Source organism: Tasmannia lanceolata, unplaced genomic scaffold, assembly GCF_043159265.1.
Source record: "Tasmannia lanceolata isolate RefF3 unplaced genomic scaffold, GAP_Taslan_0.1 ptg000002l, whole genome shotgun sequence".
NCBI classification, from domain to species: domain Eukaryota; kingdom Viridiplantae; phylum Streptophyta; class Magnoliopsida; order Canellales; family Winteraceae; genus Tasmannia; species Tasmannia lanceolata.
In genome coordinates this window covers 39,427,808-39,439,782 of record NW_027518679.1, presented here as the reverse complement: position 1 = coordinate 39,439,782, position 11,975 = coordinate 39,427,808, and the positions used below count along the sequence as shown (strand labels likewise).

Here is an 11,975-nt window from a genome sequence, read left to right as displayed (position 1 = left end):
GGAACTGTTTAACAGAACCGCGTGATCCGGAGTGATTCGCTACCTTGAAAGAAAGGAGTCAGAGTTACTTGGATAGTTAAACAGATTTATTTTCAGCAATGATCTGTATATCTATCGCCTGGCTTGAGACTTAGTCTCGCCTTGGTATTAGAAATTTGAGTTTAGCTCAAATATTCGAGTACCTTATTAATTGATCAAGTTTTAGACTGATCCGTGTGAATAAAAAAAAAAAACTCTTTGAGTGTTTGGTTTTCAATTTGTTTTGAACGAATTTCATTACAATGGTCTTTGGCCTATTTTTGGCAGGTTTCTAAAAAGGAAAAACTCTTTGAGTGTTTGGATTTATGCTTGTCTTAGACAAGTTGCATCGTGGTTTCTAAAAAATTAAAAAAATGAAAACTCTTTGAGTGATTGAAATAATTTATTTGTTTGTTTGGTTGATGCTCTTTGAGCAATTGTTATGTTTACTTTGGCTTAGCCTGATAAAAAAAAAAGAGAGAGATGGAAACTCTTTGAGTGTTTGGAGTTATATTTGTCTTAGACAAATCACGACGTTGGTTTCTAAAAATTGAAAAAAATAAAAACTCTTTGAGTGTTTAAAGTGATTGGTTTGTTAGTTTGGATTGGTGCTCTTTGAGCAATTGTTATGTTTACTTTGGTTTCACCTGATAAAAAAAAAAGGGAAAAAAGAAAAATAGTGTGTTTGTGTTTTACAATTGTTCGTTCATCTTTGCTAATTAGTTTAGCTAGTTGAGTCGTGAGTATTAGTGAGAGGCTATCTCTTTGAGGTGTCATAGTTGCCGAGTTAAGAGTCGGTGAGAGGCTATCTCCCTATTGTTGATAGAATTTTATCTTTATGAGTATCGTTTAAAAACTGAAAATCCAAAAATTTGCTTTACTTTCGGGTCAGTCAAAATGTGTCGTCTGTTCAGCTTTGCCATTCGCGTGTTACACACGCTCTGCCAAAGAGGGGCATCTGTAGACACCCCATTTTGACCGGACCCAAGTTCGTGTCGCTGGTGCAAATCCTCGCCAAACCAGTGAGTTAGGGCCTCAAATTACACCCTAAGCTAGGTTAGGGTCCCCCATAGGTCCCTGTAAAATTTCGTCGAAATCCGAGTTGGTTTGCCCTGCGAACGGACCGAGTCAGTGTCGTAGTATAAATGCAGAAGGGGGGGCAAATTATCCTAGACGGGGGGTGTCTTCTTTGTCTTTTGGGCTAATAAGACAAAGCGGGATGGGCGCGATTATTAATTCGCGCGCCTCATCAAAAGGGAGTGCGAATATCAACACAGATATTTTAATATATATAAAAAAAAATCAGAAATGAGGGATCACTGTTCATTCTCGTTGAAAAAGAGAGAAAAGAGAGAGCGAGAGCAGAGAGGCCGGGATTTTCTTTTCTCTGATTGTCTTTCTCCGGCCACTCGCCGGAAATCCTTCCTCCGATCGTTTGTCGGAAATTCCTCCTCCGATCCAAAGCAGAGAAAGGAGAGAAAATCATTATCGTGGAAGGCAGAAAGAGAGGGAGATCGAGATTTCCATATTTGTCTTCTCCGATCGATTTTCCGATCGGATCGTGGTCACCGATATATCTCAGATCTAAGAAAGAGAGAAGGATCTGGGTCTAGAACTCTTTGTCCGAAACCCTAAATTTCCGAGCACCTTGATTTTCCGATCATTTTTCCGGTAAGTTTCCGTTTGATCTTTTCTTCTCTTTGTTTCATTGATCTCTGCATAAGTTTTTGAACTTTGGATCATAGATCTTCTCTATCTCTTCCTCAAACTATTCAAATCATAACCGATCTTATTCTCCGATCAGATTGGACAGATTCCGATCATCCTCCGATCAAGCTCCGGTAATCTTCCATCTAAATTCCGGCCAGTTCACTATCTCTGCTACTCTTGCCGGATTTTGGTTAAATCTCGGCCAATCTTTCTCTGCTGCAAGGTTTTCTTCCTTTTCATCTAATTAGATCTGTGTCTGTTTGATCCTAATCCTAAATCTTAGATTTAATCTCTAAACCTTAGGTTATTTTATCCAAACCTTAGATCTGAGGCTTCAAACCCTTGATCTATTCATATATGACATAGATCTATCTGTTACTAATTCAGATCTCGTTACAAGTGGGTAAGGTTTGGGTCTTCCACTCGATTTCAAGCAAGAAGACGTCATTTGCAAGCAGATCTTGGCGTAACCCCTTTGCAGAAGAAGGAAAAAGACTTGGATATTTACAGAGGTAAAAGAAGTTTCAGGTATGATTTGTTTTCCTTCTCAATTTACAAATTTATGATGTATTTTATTTATAGATCTGCATATTGAGCGAAATTTTTATTTAAAAAAAAAATAAAAAAATGTGTTAGTGTTCTTAAGCCTTCTTTAGTTGATCCGCAAGGAATTCTGTTTAAAATTTCTTCATTAAAATCTAAGGTACATCAGTTTGTTTCATTATAAATTTTAGCATCAAAATTTATGAAGAATGCTCTGAAATTGTTAATTTTATAAGAACATCACAGGAAGGGTTTTGATCTACTCATTTTGATCGAATTGTATGAATAATTTTCTCTTAAAATTGTTTGCCTCTATAGATAATAATGTAGAACTGTTAGTTTTTTTTTAGAAAAAAATTCTTGACAATGCTTGAGATTTGGTCGTCGATATTTTTGTTTGAGCTGTCTGTATAGTGAATGGTTCTCAATATACCTGTTGATAAAGTTGACAAAGGATATATCATTTTCATCTTGTTGAACTGAAAGCCAGTGTAGTATAGTGTCTGAATTGAAGGCTATGGTTTTATTTCAGTTGAAGGTTCGTAGATTGTTTAGATGTTCTGGTTCAGTCCTTCCCTGTTTCAATTGCTTATTGATTTACAGGTTTATACGCTGGTATAGTTCTTTACTGGTTCAATTTCTCACTGATTTATATGGTGTATCCAATAGTCCAGTAAAGTAGCATCTCTTTTTGTTATCCTTAATAAAGGTTGAGCGTTCTCTTGAGTAATATTATCAACTAATTTTATTGAATTATTTGTAAGGGCTGATTTGTGACAAATTTGATGTATACTGTTGGATTTAATGTTCAGGTTATTCCCACGTTTGTACTTACTAGTGTTTTATTGCTGGTGCAAAGGTCAGGAAACTGTAGAGGGATAACAATTATTTTTCGCATATCGTATTAAGAGTGTAGGCGTGTGTGTCTATGTCATCAGGCATATATCTAATTTCAGTTAAACTGAGTCCTCATTACAAGTTCGTACACTCATAGTTATGATTTTCCATTTGGTCTAAAATATGCAGTTGCTGTCCCTGTTGGTTTTCACACCCTTTAGCTTTCAGTTACATAAATGAACACTATTCCGATTGAAATATATCAGCTCTTCATTTTGTTGTAGATGCATAACAGCCTGCATATTATTCTTAGAACAGGACAATTAATATCAATCTTATGCACGTTGTCCCGTTTTATATCTTGATATTCAAACAGAAAAATAGAAAAAATGCACTCTTGGTTAAGATTTGATGAGGCTATCTGTTTGTCCAGTGGGTTAGTGCATAAAAAGATGGGGTAATCTTGGGAGTCTCCTTTAAAATCTATTCCAGTCTAGCTATGTTCTTATCATCATATGCATGTTTAGCTTGGTTTTATTGTAGTCCAGATATTATGAAGTGTGGCAGCCCTTATGAATTTGCTTTTGACTTTGTTCATCAAAATTCTGAATGAGTATACTTATGTATATGAATGTGTGCTGATGAGGGAGTACCCAGGAGTTTATATATTTGTGATGTGAATTTTTGCTTTTTAGCTTCGGGCCTAGCCCAAAGCACATAATGGCCATTTCATATGTTTACTCACTTCACAAATTGTAGCACAATCACCGCCATATATGCTATCTTATTTTTCTAAGCTTGATAACTGTGGACTTGGGCGAATAAAAACATACATGTCTGTTTCCATCACCTTATAGCTGCTGTCCCACAATTTTATTACTTTATAATTGTGATTTTGGATGAATTAAAAATACACATACCTGCTGCCCATTGTAGCATAGCTGCTGTCCTTTGGTTTTATTACTTTATAATTGTGATTTTGGATGAATTAAAAATATACATACCTGCTGCCCATTGTAGCATAGCTGCTGTCCTTTGGTTTTACACTTTATAATTGTGATTTTGGATGAATTAAAAATACACATACCTGCTGCCCATTGTAGCATAGCTGCTGTCCTTTGGTTTTACACTTTATAATTGTGATTTTGGATGAATTAAAAATACACATATCTGCTGCCATCAATGTATAGCTGCTGTCCTATGTTTTTAAGCTCGGTAACTGTGATCTTGGGTGAATTAAAATACACATATCTTCTGCCATCAATGTATAGCTGTTGTCTTATGTTTCTAAGCTGATAATCGTGATCTTAGGTGAATTAAAATGCACATATTTGCTGCCATTATCGCCATAGCTGTTGTTCCATACTTTCATTATTTTGTAATGATGATTTTTGGGTTAAGCTAAAATGCATATCTACTATCCATCAATGCATAATTACTGTCCTGCAAGTTTATAGTCTTTGTAATTGTAATTTAATTAAGTTTTTAGGCTACCCAGCGGCTGGTCTGGGCTAATTTTTTGTTTAAATAAATTGTTTAATTGAAGGAGGAAATCAGATGACTACTCTATTCGATATTATCGACATGAGTACTGTCTGATTTCAAGGCGGTTTGTAGGAATATTATATGTGTATTGAAATCAAATGATTACTTTGGCATCATCTGATTTCGCTGAGTCCCCGTATCGGGGTTTGTGGTTGGCATTGAAGTGTTTGATATTGTTTTTACTTTATTAGGCTATCCAGCGGCTGGTCTGGACTAATTAATGTTATTTATCATTTTATGATTGCTATTCTTACAGATTGTACACTCTTTAGTCGTAAATCATACTTTGCTAATACTTGATTTGTTTTTATAATAATTGAATGGAAATTTGAGATTACCTGGTAGCCTTCTTTCTTCTCTATTTTGATTAGACTAACATAGTCTTCTAGACTTCTTTAGATAATAGAACCTGTACTAGGAGACATACTCTGTCTTGTTAGGCAATCCTCCTTTGGAGGCAAGCCTCATTTGTAGAATCCTCTCTGAGATTGCACTTCAGTTTGTTCCTTTGTTAATTAGAGACCAATTTGGTCAATTAGTTGTCTTAGCCTTGCTTTCCCCTTTGCAAGGGCAATGATAAGGTTGCTTAGAGCCCATCTTTGTGTGTTTGGGAGACCCGTCCGGTCTCATTCTCTCGTTAATCCTCTTTGTGTGCTTTTTGATTTTGGGAGAACACCCTACTCGGCTTGGCTTCATACCCCTACCCTTATGGGTATTGGGTTGCACATTTGTTGCACCCTGAGGGCTAGGTAGCTGTCCGGCCCGGCTGGATGTTTTTACCTTTGCCAAATATGCATAAAGTCTCTTATTTCCTTTTAGACCCGCCCGGTCTCATTCTCTTGCTAAACCTCCTCTTTGTGCGCCGTTTGGTTTTGGAAGAACACCCTACTCGGCTTGGCTTCATACCCCTACCCTTATGGGTATTGGGTTGCACATTTGTTGCACCCTGAGGGCTAGGTAGCTGTCCGGCCCGGCTGGATGTTTTTACCTTTGCCAAATATGCACAAGGTCTCTTATTCCTTTTGCTTGTGAGCTTCTCCTTAGTCGATAGTCCATTCGCATATGAGTCAGCTTTGATTAGAGAGTCTTTGACTCATTCATCCTTTAGATGGTGTTATTAGAGAGTCTTTGACTCATTTGCCTTTTAGGTGGTGTTATAGGAGAGTCTTTGACTCATTTGTCTTTAATGTAGTGTTATTAGAGAGTCTTTGACTCATTTATCCTTTAATTAGCATCAGTGGAGTCTTTGACTCGTGTGTTCTTCTCTTTTAGAGAGTCTTTGACTCGTGTTTCCATTTCTTAGAGAGTCTTTGACTCGTATATCCTTTAGTTGTTGTCAGTGGAGTCTTTGACTCGTGTTTTCATCTCTTAGAGAGTCTTTGACTCATGTATCCTTTAGTTGTTGTCAGTGGAGTCTTTGACTCGTGTGTTCTTCTCTCTTAGAGAGTCTTTGAATCGTGTTTCCTTTTCTTTCAGAGAATCTTTGGTTCATTTATTCCTTTGGTGATGTTATTAGAGAGTCTTTGACTCATTTATCTCTTTCGCAGTTTTCTTAGAGAGTCTTTGACTCATTTGTACTTTCAGTTGGATTTATTAGAGAGTCTTTGACTCGCCTTTCCTTTTGCAGTCATTAGAGAGTCTTTGACTCCGTTATCTTATTTTCAGTGTTATCAGTTACTGCTATTAGAGAGTTTTGAACTCATTTGCTCTTATAATGGTATTATTAGAGCATAGTTTTTCCTTTTAACCCCGGGGTTCGTCTCTAGGGTGTTGTTTTGTATATTCCCTCCGGTCTTTGACCAAAAGGGTGAAAACATCAGAAATTTTAAAATCCATAAACATTGAAATCATTAAAAATTTCAAAAACATTAGAAATTTAAAACATAAAAAATAAAAAATAAAAATAGTTGATTTGCTGTAAGCATGGGATAGATAGAGAGTTCGTTTCGAACTACGTTGGCTTGATCCTCTTCCGAGGTACGTAGTGCAGCTTGGGATTTACATCCCAAGTCCAGCCAAATTTTTTTGTAAATAAATGTTTTAAACCTTCTTCAAAAACCTTTAAAATCTTGTTTAAAAAGATCTTCCTCTAGAGTTAGGAGTTTCTCCTAGATAGAGAGTTTTAGAGTTAGGTTGTGTCTTTTGATAGGTTGTTTGTTTGTTTGTTTGTTGTGTGCTTGTTTTAGAGTTAGGAGTTTGTCTTGGATTTGTTGTGTGCTTGTTTGTGTTTGTTTTAAAGTTAGGGGTTTGTCCTAGAGTTATAGGAGCGCCTCCGTCCGGTCAGTCGGCGATCCACATCGCCGAATGATGACTAGAGTAGGATACGCTAGTCCACCATTGGTTTTCCTTAGGAAATACAGCCTAGTTACACATAGGTTGTAGGAACCACTTGCATTAGCCTAGGGCTAACATGCATTTAGTTAGGGCATATAGGGTGTCCTAAAAATCCACAATTCACTGGAATTTAAATAATCGTACAAGAAACTTTAATAACTAGTCCGGTCTTTTAGATCGAGTCTAGGATAGAGGGCTAGGTGTCTTAGGCATCATAGCTTAGAATAGGCGCGAAGAACTACGTTGCCTTGATTCTCGTGGAGGCGGGGATACGTAGGCTTCTTTGGATGAATACCAGACCATCCGAGGACTCGGGCTAATAATTTAGAGTCTTAGGATTTATTATGTTGTTATTATATGTTTTGATGTGTTTTCTTACTTTTTCGTACTGATCCTATACCTTTTGCTGTAGCTTGCATGTGTTTGCACATCAGAACTTAGACACCCATTAGGTTTGTCACTCATAACTTAGCTATGCTTAGGTGGCACATCTTTCATTTTATTTTATATGTGTTCATTATCTTTATCCTCAGGAAATGCATGCTTAGGTAGACGATTCTTGAGGATTGTTCCCATTTCAGATGATTTTTACCCAAACTTCTTTGGAGTTAATAATAAATGGCATAAGAGACCAAGTGCTTGCACTCGGACGAATCGGGGGTGCTCTCAGACCTTCCCCATTCGTAACCAGGCACGAACCCATATATATTTCTGGTTATCCATTGTACAGAGGATTTGATTTTAGGGTTCCATGGCATATCCATGGATGGCGACTCTGAGTTTATTTCAGGTATGTCTCGGTTTCGAACCTCGGTTCCGGATCGAGACATATCTCTTTCTTTTATATCGCCACTCGTGCTATGCTATGAGGGTGGCATCCGTTTTGAGAGTTCCTTGGTAGAGCTCTCCTTCACACGTGGATGATCCGGATGGTGTTAGGGACTCGTTCCCTCGCCGCCTATCTCGGATCGGGGTCCACAGGTGTCCATTTGTGGGGCAAAAAATGGACAGATTTGCGGACAAACAGTATCTGTCCATTTTTGGCCCCACAAATGGACACCCTATGGTGATCCAATGGAGCTGGTTTTTGGTGGACACCCTGGAGATGCCTATCATGGATGGGTCACAGGTAAAGCATTCTAGTTCTTGTAGGGAGGAAATTGCCATTTCATTCTTGTTGGCGAAATTGTGGGGGCCAAATTGTCATTCAATCACATCAAACTCATTCTGAGAGGATAAAATGACTAGAAACTTTACCCCATAGCGGCATCTAATTTTGAGGCCAACAGTTCTGTTCTCAAAATCAATTATCAAAGGAAATGATATCAACACAACCAGGTTTTGATAATATGCACAAACTCATCTTGTCCTATATGCTTAACCAGTTGTTACAATTCCTAAAAAGCTTTGAACAGCCTTTAACAGCTAGTTATAGCATATGGGACAAGTTGAGTTCATGCCCATATAATTTAGCTTCCCAAAATAATGCCTAAATGAACAAAATACCCTCAATTTTCATGAAAATGTTTACGTTTATGTTATTTTAATAACAGAAATGCAAAGAAGATACGCATGTGACACAAATTTGCCTCTCGATTCTGTCTTCTTTTCAAAGATGCATTTTTCTATAACAGAAGTGCCCATATTATTTAATAATGTAATAAATATGCCCCTACTATAGTATTTTCAATGTTAGTTGTGCTATTTGGGTTAACCCTGATAGAAGATGAAAATCTTGCTTCCATATATATTTTAACAGAAGTGCCCATATTATTTAATAAAGTAATAATATGCTCCTATTTTAGTAAACTTTTCAATATTACTAGTGCTATTTGGGTTAACTTTGATAGAAATGAAATTCGTGTCTCCATATATATTTCCCTTAAATATTTAGATTTTTTTTCATGTGATAGGGAAGCATGATTGTGGGGGTGAGCGGAAACTTGCAGACCGAGGCAGCTATTCATAGGGGCTGGAATTGACGTGTTCTACGTGAAGCCTTTGACTCGCACTAAGCTCATCTCTATCCTCCAAGAAATCGACAACTGCTAAAATGTCGAGAAATTATATGGTGAATGACCATGTAGATTGGTATAGTGGCACGATAGAAGTGCCGCCCTTGATATTTGATCCAACAGCAGTATCTTAAAAAGTGTGTTGCTGAGACCACTTTCAATATATAATAATATGCTTCTAAATTAACAAAAACCCTATCATGTCCCTCTAAATTTTGGAAAGAAAAATATTTCCGAGGAAATGATTTTCCATCAGAAATATTTTCTTGTAGTCCAAACAGCGTCTAAATCGATTAAATATTCTTTGGAGTCAAATCTTAATTGAATTCTAGATGGTTAATAATAACTATAATCGGATCCAAAATTAATTGAATTGAAGAGTCTAATGCAGTTGCCAATAGTGGAATGAGTTGATGAGGCCCATGGGCAACTTAAATGGTTTGACATCACATTGCCCTTAGGCCCATGATTGGAACTTGGAAGCCATTTAGTTCTTTGCAGGGAAAATTTGTTTTGTTTTTCCTGTTTTCCGCTACTTAGCTCCATCTCTTTCACTACAAAAAAAGGGCGGCCCAGTGCATGGCGCTCGCCATTGCTTGGTCTGGGGAGGGTTAGATGTACACAGTCTTACTCCTGCTTTCCAGAGAGGCTGTTTCCGTGACTCGAACCCGTGACCACTAGGTCACAAAGGTGCAACCTTACTATTGCGCCAAAGCTCGCCTTCTATCTCTTCACCCCTAGCCCCCTCAAATTCTTTCCCTCTAGCAAACTAATAATCCCCTGAAAAAAAGAAATCATGGTGGCCAAAAGTATTGTTTCAATTCAAGGAAAATGACATTCAAATGAAACCATTTTTTACCATTGGGAATAGTGTGGATTTATTTTGAATGCATACTATGCTTGTCTTTTGATCACATACGTCAAAGAGTTCTAATACTAATGCTGATACTTAAATAAGCATTGAACAAGTACTTGCTTAGGCAAAGTGAAGGATAAATGTTTCGGACCCAAGGGCATTCTAAATGTGTATTTTTATTGGTAAGCAGGAGATTGGCAGGACCCCTATTTTTTTTTTATTTCCACTTTTGCGCTTGACAAATCTTCTATTTTCCCCCTTACCCATTGACAATTCTTGTGACAATGGCATGGATTTCAGTTTTCTATTTTCATGAAAATTCCTCCAATTTACTAACAATTCATTCCTCCCTAAAACCAGACAGATTTTCCTTCCCTTCCCTCCTCAAGACCTGTGCTTCCCAATCATTCAAATGGGTCTTCAGTCCATTCTTACATTGCAAGTGCTTTGATCAGTCAGCATGCACAGGAAAACATGTTCAATTGATAATGCCACCCATGTGTTTGTGAAATTGTCTGAGAATGAGTATTAATTAAGAGGCCGTTTGGATATGCGGATTTTAGAATCCGGGATTTCTTCAAAATTGTAGCTAAGAGATGAGAGAAGAAGCGGACCAGCCGTTGTTTTTGACTTCTCACTCTTCTTTCACCCTTCTTTCCCTCAGCAAGAGAGTAGCATATCCTCCCTTATTTCCAAGTTTTTGAAATCTCAAGATGTAGGAGAGATTTTTAAAACCTGAATTTCTCACTTAAAATCCAAGAAATGCTGTCAGGACAGCATACAACAGCTTGAACATGAACCTTCTTTTACACTATTTTCAAACTAAAAACCTGGATTCTAAAATCCGTGTATCCTAACGGTCCCTAAAAGATGTCACTCTTCAGAAATCCATGATTGATAGCCACTTTCGCTATAGTTATAAGGCTGGGGTCCTCTTTTCTTTTCATCGGATGCACATTTTAGGCATCAGAAAAGACGAGTAACCATTATAATGCTTGGGCTCGTAGTGAGTATTTTGGTTTAGATAATGCGAAGCAAATTCATGGTTATGTTGTTAGGAATGCTTTGGATCATGACACTTACTTGGGTATTACATTTATAAGCATGTATTATGAAATGCCGGCGGCTATTTTATGCCCGTCAAGTGTTTGACAAATTGGTGGACAAAAACAGCTTTGCTTTGACTGCCATGATTGGGGTGGCGGGGGGTGGGGTGGGGTGGGGTGGTGTATTATCAGATTGGTAGCTGGGAGCAAAGTTTGGTACTATTCAAACTTCTGAAGAACCTGTGTTTTGAAGTTGGTCTTCGATGTTTTCGAGTGTTTTAACAGCATGTTCATATGGAGAGGCTATGATTATTGGAAAGGAGGTTCATTGCAATGTGATAAAGATGGGTTTTTTGATGATCCTTACGTCTGCACTTCTCTATTGGCAATGTATGGAAAATGTGTGTTAGTTGAAGAAGTAAACAAATTGTTTGATAGTATGTCTAATAGAGGAATTGAGTTAAGGAATGCTATGATATCTGCTTATGTTTGTAATGATAATGTAAATGAAGCTTTCGAGATTTATAATCGGATGAGATTAAGCGGATTAAGACTAAATTCTTTCACAATTTCAAATATTATTCTGCTTGTAATATGACTGGTTTATATGATTTTGGGTGGAGAGTTCATGGAGAACTGGTGAAAAGTCTGGCGGCGGCCTCTACTAACATAGCTGTGCGGAGTGCCCTGTTGACAATGCATGCTAAATGTGGAAGAATTGAAGAAGCTAATTCAGTTTTTAATACAATTTAGGAAAGAGACTTGGTTGCCTAGGGCTCCATGACCATGGGATTCTGCCAAAATATGAAAATTGTGGAGGGTTTGGATTCATTCAAAGCAATGGAGCTTGATCGAAGGACTGAAACCAGATATGGAAATTGCGGCAAGTGTGATCAATGCCTGCTTAAGTTTAGAAAATGTGCAATTGTGTTGTCAACTTTATGGACTTGTTATCAAGAATGGCACATGATCAGATGTGTTTGTAGGTTGTGCTTTGATAGATATGTACGTGAAATGAAGGTTGCCTGAGTTGGCAATAAGCGTGTTTTCCGGTATGTCGTATAAGAATTT

At 37.5% G+C, this 11,975-nt stretch overlaps 1 long non-coding RNA gene across 1 annotated transcript; it reads left to right on the top strand.

Annotated features, from left to right (window-relative positions):
- The first annotated feature begins 474 nt into the window (after window positions 1-474).
- LOC143884687 (uncharacterized) lies at window positions 475-11,041 on the top strand. Its single transcript, XR_013253038.1, has 3 exons — window positions 475-1,951; window positions 2,116-2,256; window positions 8,901-11,041. It is a non-coding gene; the product is annotated as an uncharacterized LOC143884687 (long non-coding RNA).
- The last annotated feature ends 934 nt before the right edge of the window (window positions 11,042-11,975 follow it).